The 11715-nt window shown below is 38.0% G+C and overlaps 1 pseudogene; it reads right to left on the reverse strand.

Moving 5' to 3' along the window:
* Nucleotides 1–8988: 8988 nt before the first annotated feature.
* Nucleotides 8989–10856, reverse strand: LOC147548263 (tetrahydroberberine oxidase pseudogene; annotated as a pseudogene).
* Between the last annotated feature and the right edge of the window lie 859 nt (nt 10857–11715).

Raw genomic sequence — 11715 nt, forward strand, 5'->3', positions numbered from 1 at the left:
TTTTTTTTATCGACGCTTTTTTTCTCTCTAGTTTCTGCACTGCAAGAGTTCATCATCACCCAATCTGGTTGGACTTTCGCCTCCTCCGACCATCATAGTTTTTTAACGCTAGAACTCAACTCTTTGTGGGTCATAAGCACCATTTTTCAGGGCAACCTTTTCCGGTCAATTTTTGATGGCTATATCACACACCATTCGTGACTACTCATTTTGTCACTGTTTTCTCCACACTAGGCGTACTGTTGCGAATATTTGTTTTCCAATTTATTTGCCACGGTTTTTGTTTTATACAACACCGTTCTGTTTATTACTCTAATATTCATTAGACATCAAACGATGAATCTCTTGCTGACTATAATCACAACATCCATTTTGTTGTTTCTTTTTGTGTCAATTCAGGGCACATTCCTTCACACAATGCATCATTTGTCGACAATTATCATGGCAACATTTTTTTTTGTGGTTATGTATCATTCAATTTTTTGGCCTTCTGAAAATGATTTTCTTATCGACTTTAAATACAACAACATTATTTGGATACTTTCTCAATCTTTTTCTTACACTGACTTTCTTGTCGACTACGATGACAACATTATTTGACTTTTCACTTCTTGAGCCTCTTTGTAGTACTTTCCCCTTTAATATGGTTTCGACAGTTCATTTTCTGTCAAACGTAACCACATCATTTTCAAAACTTAATCCCTCAAGTCTTTCACCTAATCTTTTTCGACTCCCAATTCAAATTTCTTCTCCTTAATTGAGAATGATTATCTTTCGTAGCACAAATAGTGGTGACCCTAGTCCTATGGCTACGACACTTCTCTTGGGAACTATCCTTTCCATCCACCCTACTTTCTATATTATCGAAAGTGGAGCTTCAAACCACGTCTGTTTTTCTTTACACCATTTTACTTCTTATGAACTTGCCCCTCCATTGGCTTATATTGGTTAATCATATCAGTAAAGTGGTTTTTTCGGACTCTTTGCACATCGAAAACGTTTATCATATTCTAACTTTCAAATTTAAATTTGATTTGTGTATGACAGTTATGTCAATCTTTACATTGTCTTGCGACTTTCTCACCTTCTCAATGCATCTTTATAGACGCTTTGACAACTCGTCTACTTGGACAAGCTGGTGAGGTTGGTGATCTATACGTTTTATGCCATTAATCTTCAGCACTTATTCTCCATAAGTCGTTTGACCTTGGACAGAGACGATTGGGACATTTTAGTTTAGATCGTCACAAACACTTATCTCAGCGTTTTGATTTTATTGGCTTTGACTACTCGCATGACTGCACAAGTTGTCTTATGGCCAAGCAATCCAAATTGCCTTTTCATAAAAGTACTTATGTTAGTACTTTTCGTTTCCAGTTAGTTCATGCTGACATTTGGGGACCTTTCCCTTTTCTTTCGCTCACAAATAAGCGATACTTTCTCACCTTAGTTGATGTCTATTCCAGATATACTTGGACGTTTCTTATGCAGTCCAAGTCTGAGACTAAGAAATATTTAAAATATTTTTTCAATTTCATAATTAAACAATATCAAAAGACTATTAAGTCCATCTCTTCTGATTCGACAACCAACTCTGCCTGCCTATTCAGACTTTTCGTTCCGACAACGGAACTGAATTTCTCACTAAGGACTTACAGTTTTGGTTTCAGTCGAATAGTATTATTCACCAACGTAGTTGCGTTCATACTCCACAACAAAATGGGGTCGTTGAACGCAAACATAGACACTTGTTGGAAGTCGCTTGTGCCTTGCGATTTCAAGCTAATCTCCCCCTCGGCTTTTGGAGTGAGTGTTTAAAAACGGAAACTTACTTAATTCATCAGATGCCAACTTCAATTTTATCACTTAAGTCACCTTATGAGGTATTATATGACACTCCCACCAGACTACTCGACCCTCCGTGTTTTCGAGTGCCTATGTTTTGCTCATAATGTCCACGCTACTATTAAATTTGAAATGCGAGCAAAACAATGAATCTTTGTCGTGTACCCTTATGGAAGAAAGGGTTACATCATTTATGACCTGGAGAGTAAAACCCTCTATGACTCTCGAAATGTCACTTGTTTGAAAATAAATTTTCTTTTTTATTCTGTTATTGACGCTTCATCCGACTCACACATTTTTACTCCTTTGAATATTTTAGATGACCTAATGCCTTCTCCCCACAATTTTCGGTTTCCGCCGCAACACAATATTTTTCCACCTCCACCTTTGGTTGAGTCTTTACTTTCGCCTTCGGTTGACTCTTCTCGTTTGTCTTTTATTGAGTTATCGCCTCCTACTTCAGTTGAGCCTCTGACTCCCTCTGATTCCAGCGAGGATTTATCTTTACCCCTCCTGTAGAGGTGCCTATAGCTTCTTCTAATAATGCATCTTCTCCAAACTTTTCTTCTTCCGCTTCTCCTTTGTCTCGTACCACTGACACATCACCACAAGACTCTCCTGCCGAGGAACCTGATAATCCTACACGACTCATTCGTGCTAGGAATCCGCCTGCTTATCTGCCTGACTATATTATTTCTAGTTCAGAGACTCCATCTTCACGTACTCCTTATCCACTGGTCGATTATATCAGCTTCGTTTTAGCCCTTCTCATAAGGTTTTTGTCACTTCCGTTATCGCCATAGAAGAATCTAAATCTTACAAAATTGCCTCTGCTTCTCCGGAATGGCGTGAGGCAATGACTAAAGAGATTTCCTCCCTCGAGACAAATAATACTTGGTCTCTGACTTCCTTGCCACGTGGCAAGAAACCAATTAGTTGTAAGTGGGTTTACAAAATTAAATATCGTCCGGATGGATCCATCGAACGTTATAAGGCACGCCTCGTCGCTAAAGTATATACCTAGGTTCAAGTGTCGACTATCATGATACGTTTGCTCTAGTTGCCAACTTGATAATTGTTCGTGTCCTATTATCCCTTACGTCTATCCAGGGATGGTCGTCACATCAGTTAGATAGCAATAATGTTTTCCTCCAAGGAGACTTGGAAGAGGAAGTCTATATGACCATTCCTCCTGGTTTTAGCTACAAATGTAACACTAAAGTTTGTGGCTTAAACAAATCATTGTATGGTTGGAACCAAGCTTCTAGCTAATGTTTTGCTAAATTTTCCTCTAGTTTTAAAGCCGAAGGTTTACCTCAATCTTCGTCAGACCATTCTCTTTTGAGTTATTTTAATGGTCCGACTGCTATCTATATTCTTGTCTATGGAGATGACATCATCATTACAACCAATGACAACAAGGAAATTGACTCCCTTCGACAACGTCTCGAGAAACGATTTTCTCTGAAAAATCTCGGACGACTTCAATATTTTCTAGGCCTAGAAGTTTCTAGGTCTCCTAAGGGTATTTTCCTCTGTCATCAGAAAGACACTTTAGACATCATCCGTGATTCTGGACTTCTCACATCTAAACCGAGTTTATTTCCTATGGAGCACTATTTGAAATTGTTACCTACAGATGGTACACCTTTAGACTATCCCACTTCTTTCCGGCATCTACTATAACGAGACTTGATATCGTCTTTTCAGTGAATTATTTAAGTCAATTTATGCAGCATCCTCGTTCCACAAATATGGATGTAGCAACTCGAAATCTACGTTATTTGAAGAGGACCCTCGATCATGGGATCCTCCTTTCATCTTCTTGTTCTTTGACACTTTCAGGTTTTACTGACTCTGATTGGGGCAGCTGCCCCCATTACTCATCCCTCCACCACCGGCTACTTCACTATGCTTCGTGCGAGTCCGCCATCTTGGAAATCAAAGAAACGACCAACTGTCTCCCGATTAACTGTTGAGGCAAAATATCGTGCTTTTGCTTTCCTTACTTCCAAGCTCCAATGGTTGAAATACTTTTTTCAAGACCTTTCCATTCCAGAACCTTTTCAGGTCTTCTGTGACAATAAGGTGCCTATGCATATAGCTGTGAATCCAGTTTTCCACGAACGCACTAAGCATATCGAACTCGATTGCCACTTTGTTCGTGAGAAGCTTGAAAGTGGTCTTATTCAGATCTCTCTTGTGCCCACCACCGATCAGGTGGCTGATATTTTTACGAAGCCTTTAGGTTCTGACCAGTTTCACAAGTTACATCCCAAGTTAGGCAGGGGGTGGGGGGGGGGGGGGTAATGACGTAATTAGGCTATTTGCAATATTGCCTCTCAAATCCAACCAACTATCTCAACATAGAAAGAAGAATGAAGACAAAAGATTTTACTTACTATTTGTAATTAGATTTAGGTTATTTCCATACATGTAATTATACTTCCTAGTTTTAGTTTCCTCTTTTATGTAAATTTCTCAATTGTAAACCTGTATATTAATTGTTCACCACATAAATATTCACCTTTGAACTCTCAATTTTCTTTATGTTTCTCTAATTTAACAAATATAACAGTATCTTTTTTTCTCTTAACGAACAAAACAATAGAAAATGCGGAAAGTTTTACAGAGAAAATATTTCTGGATGAAAAATTTTCTCCCAGTAAATTTTTCTCTACTTTTTTTCCTTCCCCAAATTGCTATCAAACATAACCTAGAAAGCTAATTTACAATAACATCCTAAAACTAATCAACTAAAGCTACTTCAATTTGGTTTAGTTAAAAACTTATTTCAAAACTTATGCATCCTTTACAAAAAATTCAAAAATAGTGAGACCAGAACGAATATTTGATGTTTTTTAGTGGATTCTTTGGGGCATAACGAAAAATCTCTGGGAAATAATGACTTAGTGAATCGGGATTGACTTAGAGACATATTTATTTTTGGTTCAAAATTAATTTTATTTGTACTATAGCCCTTAATCTTCATTTTTACCTCAGATCCACCTACTCCCACTACCATCATAATTTCAGCCATCGTCACTACCGCCATTTTATTCTTTGTCTCCTCCTTTTCTCTACTCCCTTCTTCAAAACCATAGAGTTCCACGACGCACTCTCCCTCTAACCTGCACCACCATCCATCTGTAACAAACCTAGCCCCTCTTTCTGGAGACAAAAAAGATCCCCAATTCCACCTATCGTCCTTCCTCATCAATTTTTCCCTTCTCAGTTTTCTTTGATCAAAATTATCTTGATTAATAACGGAGGTCTTCCATTAGAAACTTTGACAATTAAGAGATATATTCTCAAGATTCGATATTAATTTAGATGGAGCCATGAAAGCCTAACTCAACTTGACCTAGCAGCATTATTAAGATCATTAGGGTTAAAACCAACAGGTGTTCAAATCCATGTTATGTTATCGAATATGGAAGCTAATGGTAATGGGTAAGTTGACTGAAAGGTTCTAATCAATCTTTGGCATAGGGAAACCTGAGCGTAGCTATGTCAAGTGAAGTGAAGCGAAGTGAAGAAGGTGAAGAACCTCTGCTTCCTTTTTTAGATACCTTCTCCGATTGTTCTCCAGAGCACAAGAGCAAGGATAAACTCGTCAGTTAGATAGTCGGTGGGGAATGTGTGTGTGTGTGTGTGTGTGTGTGTGTGTGTGTGTGTGTGTGTGTGTGTGTGTGTGTGTGTGTGTGTGTGTGTGTGTGTGTGTGTGTGTGTGTGTGTGTCACTTTTCCAGGTGGACCAAGAGAAAGGAAGGAGATATGGAGCCCCATGAAGACAAGTAGGGGAAGTGTGTGTGTGTGTGTGTCGCTTTTCCAGGTGGACCGAGAGAAAGGAAGGAGATATGGAGCCCCATGAAGACAAGTAGGGGAAGAGACTTTAAGTAATATAAGGGCACTCATCCGTTGCTTGTTAGTTCAGTGGTAGCAGCTTTTCCCTTTCTTTAGGAATGGAATAAATAAGTAGGCCAGTAGGCTTCAAGTTACTGGGCCTTATTGTATAGATATTACAAGTATTTAGATAGTTTCATTGAGATGGCAATGGGTATGTATATACATAACTGTTGTTGAATTAACAGGATCTATGACGAAAATGGGTCAACCAATAACTTATAGTGAATTAACAGAGATAATGAGAGAAGCTGATGAAGACGGGGATGGTGTTATGAATTTTAATGAATTTGCTACTGTCATAGCTAAATTTGCTTCTGATTTTCTTGTACTTACCCTCTTCTTCGATTTAGTGACAGATAGAGGAGGGAAAGAGAGGGGACGAGAGAGATAAAAAGACGTGGTCATGGCGGTGGCTGGAATTTGTGGGTGAAGTCGAGGAGGGAGAGACAAGATCTATGACGAAAATGGTGAGGCCTCAAGCCGAACAATATACTAAAGCGCCTAAAGTTCGACAAACTTATTATTGTTTACACCTTTAATAACTCAAATTCAATAACCATGGATTACACCTTCTCTGTATCAACCAGTTGGGCAACCAAATGTTGAAGAGATCAAACCTTATTGTTCAAAGTCTTTATGACCGTAGATTTTACCTTATGTTCCAAACCCGCCGCTTTTTTTGGGGTAACCTCATGAATTGGTTTTCCACGGAATCGATTGAATAAGAAAAAAAAGAAAACAATCCCATAAGTCCAAGATTTTCTAAGTGGTGAATCTTTTTTTTTTTTTTTTTTTTTTGTTGAGAGAAAAAAACTAAACAAAAACACAGAACCTAATACAAAGACGAAAGTAAAGATTCTGGAAGATCCGAGAGTGCCCGCCATATCCAGGTACCCATATTCATGCGACTCCATTTAGCTAAGATGTCAGCTTTCGCGTTACCGTTCCTATTGATGTGAGTGTATATAACTTTGGTGAATTTTCCTTCTAGTTGACGCACTTTGTCAATGAGCTTGCCTGCTTGCCAACCAATATCTGCTTGTTCCCCGTTGAGAGTTTGTACGATATTACTATTGTCGCTTTCAATATGAAGATAATCGATATTCTTGGATGTCGACCATTGGAGAGCTTTGACGATTGCCCAACATTCACATTCTTCTGCATTTTGACCTCTATAATTACATGCCGATGCGGCGAGAAAGTTTGCATGATCATCGAACATGATGCATCCAATCCCCGCCATTACTTTTCCATCCAGGAAGGAGGCATCGACGTTGATTTTAATGAAAGGAGCTTTTGGAGGTAACCATTGGTTATTCCTTTCAATTGGTTGAGATGGCAAGTGATTCTTGAGGAGGTTCGGTGTGCTATTTACTTGATCAATTACCATCATGGGAAGAATTTTCGCATTAGAGAAGCATCGGTCACACCTTGCTTTCCAAATCTGCCAAAGAATATTAGCGAAAAGACCACTAATCTGCTCATCAATATCTTTCCATGAAATAATCTAGTCAATAAGATTAGTAATGTTGCCTGAAATGATACTAAAATGAAACCATACAACTGTTGCCAAATCACAATGTAAAAGAGCATGAACCAAAGTTTCAGGGGCTCGACAGTAAACACAGTCAAAATTTTGCCCAATAAACTGCCCAATTTTACCTCGAACTAGTAAGCTGTTTGTACAACATTTCTAAAGGAATAGTTTGATTTTTGGTTGGATAGGAAGATTCCAAATGAAGTTCCATTCCTTAGTCTCATAGTCATAATGTTCAGTACGTAAATAATAATACATAGATTTAATGGTAAATTTACCTGATTTGGTAAGCGTCCATCTTGCAGTATCGTCCAGTTGTTCCTGTAAGTTTATACTCAAAATAGAGTTACATATATCATTATTAAAGCATTGGGTTATTATATTCGTATTCCAATGATTATCGATAATAAGTTGAGAAACCTTAGTGAGGGTACTATTATTAGTGTTACATATAGGAGGAGGATGATTAGGGATCCAATAATCATACCATATGTTAATATTGGTACCTTTATTAACATCCCAGAACGTTAACTTGGTAACTTTGTCCACATGCTTGGAGATGGATTTCCAGAACCACGAGTGATGATTCTTTGCCTTCTTAGGTTTGTGATCCTTGGTGAAGTATTTCGCTTTAAGAATATTAGCCCAAGGAGAGCCAGGATCTTTTAGAAGGCGCCAAACTAACTTGCTCAGAAAAGCATGGTTGTCGAGAATCGGAAAACGAAATCCAAGACCTCCCAATTTCTTGGGAAGACAGATAGCAGACCAGTTAATGGTATGAATTGACTTAGATTTTCCCCACCAGAAAGTTCTCTGAAGAACTTCAATGCGGTTGCTTATACTCTTAGGGAGGGCAAAGCATTGCATTTGGTATCGGGGAACAGCCGCTGCTATTGTGTTGATGACAATAGAGAGCGGCCAGCTGGAGAGAGGAGAGAAGCCTGCCATTTAGAAAGTTTATTCTGAATCTGAGTGGTGAGGGAAGAGAACAGTTTCCTTTTATTCGCACCTATAAAAAGGTGAGTTCCGAGGTATTTGCCCATATTAGAGGACTGATGAACTTTAAAGTTACGAATGATCATACGTTTGAATTTAGGATGAGTGTTCTTCGAAAAGAAGATAGTAAACTTAGTGAAGTTAATCATCTGCCCCGAAGCTGAACAGAAAGTGTCCAGGATATGCTAAAGAGAATTAATATTAACAAGGGAGTTCTGACCAAAAATGATGCAGTCATCTGCAAAAAGAAGATGCTTGATATTGATGTTGGTTTTGGGGATAGGGAAGCCTTGAAAAGGCACGGACGCCCTATTGGTCTCCAGAAGGCAACTGAGGTCTTCCATCGCAAGAGCAAACAGGAAAGGAGAAAGAGGGTCACCTTGCCTAATACCCCTACTAACATTAAAGGTAGGGCCGGGACGACCATTGATCAGAACAACCTTAGTCGAAGTAGATATGCAAGTATGTATGAGACTAATCCACTTGGAGTGAATCTAATCACCTAAGTTGAATATTATTTATCCCAAAATAATATATTGGGGAAATCAACATAATCAGATGAGAAATTATGAGAGGGGTAGTTTTGACTGGCTGTTAACTTCTAAGTCTTAGATTAGTAAATAAATAATAATAATAGTAATAATAATAATAATTTATTTGACATCAAATTTGAAATGAAGAAGGACAAAGAGGTCCAGACAATGAAGAAAGAACGTGAATAACTTTATTTTATTTCACAATGTAATCACAAACAATAAGTACATTAAGAAAAAAAAATCTGCAAACTTCTAAGGTCGACCCGCCAGTAAATAACAAATAATAAACCCACTTATTTAATAATTTCAAATCAATAGAGATTAAATCTCTTTTAATCCTGATGGCAAATTGTATTGCTAATCTCCTCTAATTTTTTCCCCCAAAGTGAATAGGAGAAATACTTTGTTTGTTCTTGAAAAAATTAGTAGGATCGACGATGCTCTTCACTTTCACTAGTCTCTCAAAATTACCTTTGAAGTATCCCCTTCCCCAAGAATTCCTAGCTTTGAAGTATGCCTTCAAGTCACTAGAATTTTTGTCATTCTCTCCCAAATCAAGATCTTTATAGTTGAGGTAGGCTAATCTTGGGTTTTTAGAAACATAAGGAGTCATATGGTCATGAAATTTTCTCATCCAATCTATTTGTTTTTCGGAGTCGCTTCCTTGTACCCAACTTCCAGCGTACATAACATTGAAAATAATTCCGGCTCGATGTGGGTAAGGACTTTCAAACTCGGATATCTCATTCATCCTCGCACCCATTGGAGTCCATAGCATTGCGGGTGAATCTCCTGTCATATAAAATTTCCAAATATCTTCTAGCCCGGCTTTGGAAATTGGTTCCTTCACATAATCTGATTTTATCTTTAAAAAGCTCTTGGTTGTATGATCCCTATCCCATAAAAACTCGATGGTCCTGTTTGGTGCATAGAAGTAGATATGAGATTGAACCCAACTCATTTCGATGCAGTCGCTGCGTTTCAAACCCAACTCAGGAAAGCTCTCTTCCATTAGTGCAAGGAGTCGGTCGGTTTGCCCAAGAAACATAAATGAGAACTGAGCTATAACTGTTTTTTGGCCAGGACGGCTACCGTTAGCAACAACCATTGTTAGTCCGATATAGATATCATCATCGAGTCTATCGGCAATAAATTGCCATCTATGAACAAGGTCTGTGGCACCTTGTTCTAAAGGCCTATTGACAGTAGCAACTGTCACAATAGGTGTAACTTCAACTAACTTAACTTTCCAAGCAACAACAACACCAAAACTAGATGCTCCTCCTCCTCTGATGGCCCAAAACAAATCTTTTCCCATGGTTTCTCGATCAAAAATCTTGCCCTCGGCATTAATAAAGATAGCATCAATGACTTGATCAGATGCAAGACCATATTTACGAACCAACGCACCGAACCCACCACCACTAATATGTCCACCAACACCAACCGTAGGGCAAAACCCGGCCGGAAACCCTAAGGTTTTGCTCTTATTACCAACTGCATAATAAACTTCTCCGAGCGAAGCACCAGCTTGGACCCATGCAGTTTTATTCTCTACATCAATGGTTATATTCCGAAAACCAATTAAATCAACCAAAATAAACGGAACATCAGAAGCGTAAGAGAGACCTTCGACGTCATGACCACCGCTACGTACTTTGAGATCAAATCTATGTTTTCTCGCACAAATAACAGAAGCTTGAATATGTGATTCATTTGAAGGTGTAATTATGAACTCAGGCTTTGTAAAGTTTGATGATAAAAATCTGAGGTTTCGAGCAGAAGATCGAAAAAGGTTTGTGAAATTAAAACTAGTTGGTGTATGAATGAGGGATGGGATAGTATGAAGATTATATTTAGAAAGACATTGAAGAAAATCACCATTAACTGATGAATTTGCTGCCTGAGAAGTGGTTAATGAGAGTGATAATATAAGAATAAATGAAACTAGTAATGAAAGAGTTGAAGATGAACTTGAACTCCCCATTTTTTGTTCTTGATTTCTTTCTGTCTTGGGTGATTGAAACTCTTAGATGTATTAGAAATTGAAAGAATGGGTTGTGAATTTGGAATGAAATTGATGCCTATTTATAGCCTCTAAAACAAGAATTGGGTTCAAAAGCTTGACTTTCTTTTTCTATTGACTATGAATAAAGAAATAAATAAGATATAATAAAATAGGAGTATTGGAAAAATGTACATGTTTATAGTCACATTTTGAAACCGAGTGTTTGAACCTGTCTCTCTCTATCTTCTATTTGACAAAGCCCATCAGTATTTAGGTGAATTATTTCCTCAGACGCCACCAATATAGAAAACCAACTGCTCTAGAACATAACGGACCTTTTGCTAGAGGATGGTGGGAACCAGTCTTTTCTAGGGGTGTCAACGGGGCGGGTTTGGGACGGGCTACCTCTTTCCCAAGTCCGCCCCGTTAATAAACGGGCTTTACCATTCCCGCCCCAATAGTTAATCGGGGTGGGTATTTAATTACCATACCCATTCCGACTAGAAATTACTTAACCATTACCGACCCGCCCCTCCCCGTTTAACATGAAACGGTGCGGGGCGGGTCGGATTTAAACATAAATTTCATATTTTTATTTCAAATAAGTTAGATTAATCAAAATAATATAAATATTATAAACAATAGTTTTAACATTTTGATTTTATCAACTATAAACACAACTTATTACATAATATAAAATATAAAATAGTTAAATTGATGATATAAGATAAAAAGTTTTAGAAACCTATTGTATATATAATAACATAACGAACATAACATATTTAATCGCGGCGGGGCGGGTTTTACTACCTAATCCCAAACCCGTCCCGAACCCGGTAAATGGTTTTATCTTCATACCATTACCGTCCCATTTAATAAACGGGG

This window comes from Eschscholzia californica, unplaced genomic scaffold, assembly GCF_041429995.1.
Source record: "Eschscholzia californica isolate CP2 unplaced genomic scaffold, dmEscCali1.0.p SCAF_3, whole genome shotgun sequence".
NCBI classification, from domain to species: Eukaryota; Viridiplantae; Streptophyta; class Magnoliopsida; order Ranunculales; family Papaveraceae; genus Eschscholzia; species Eschscholzia californica.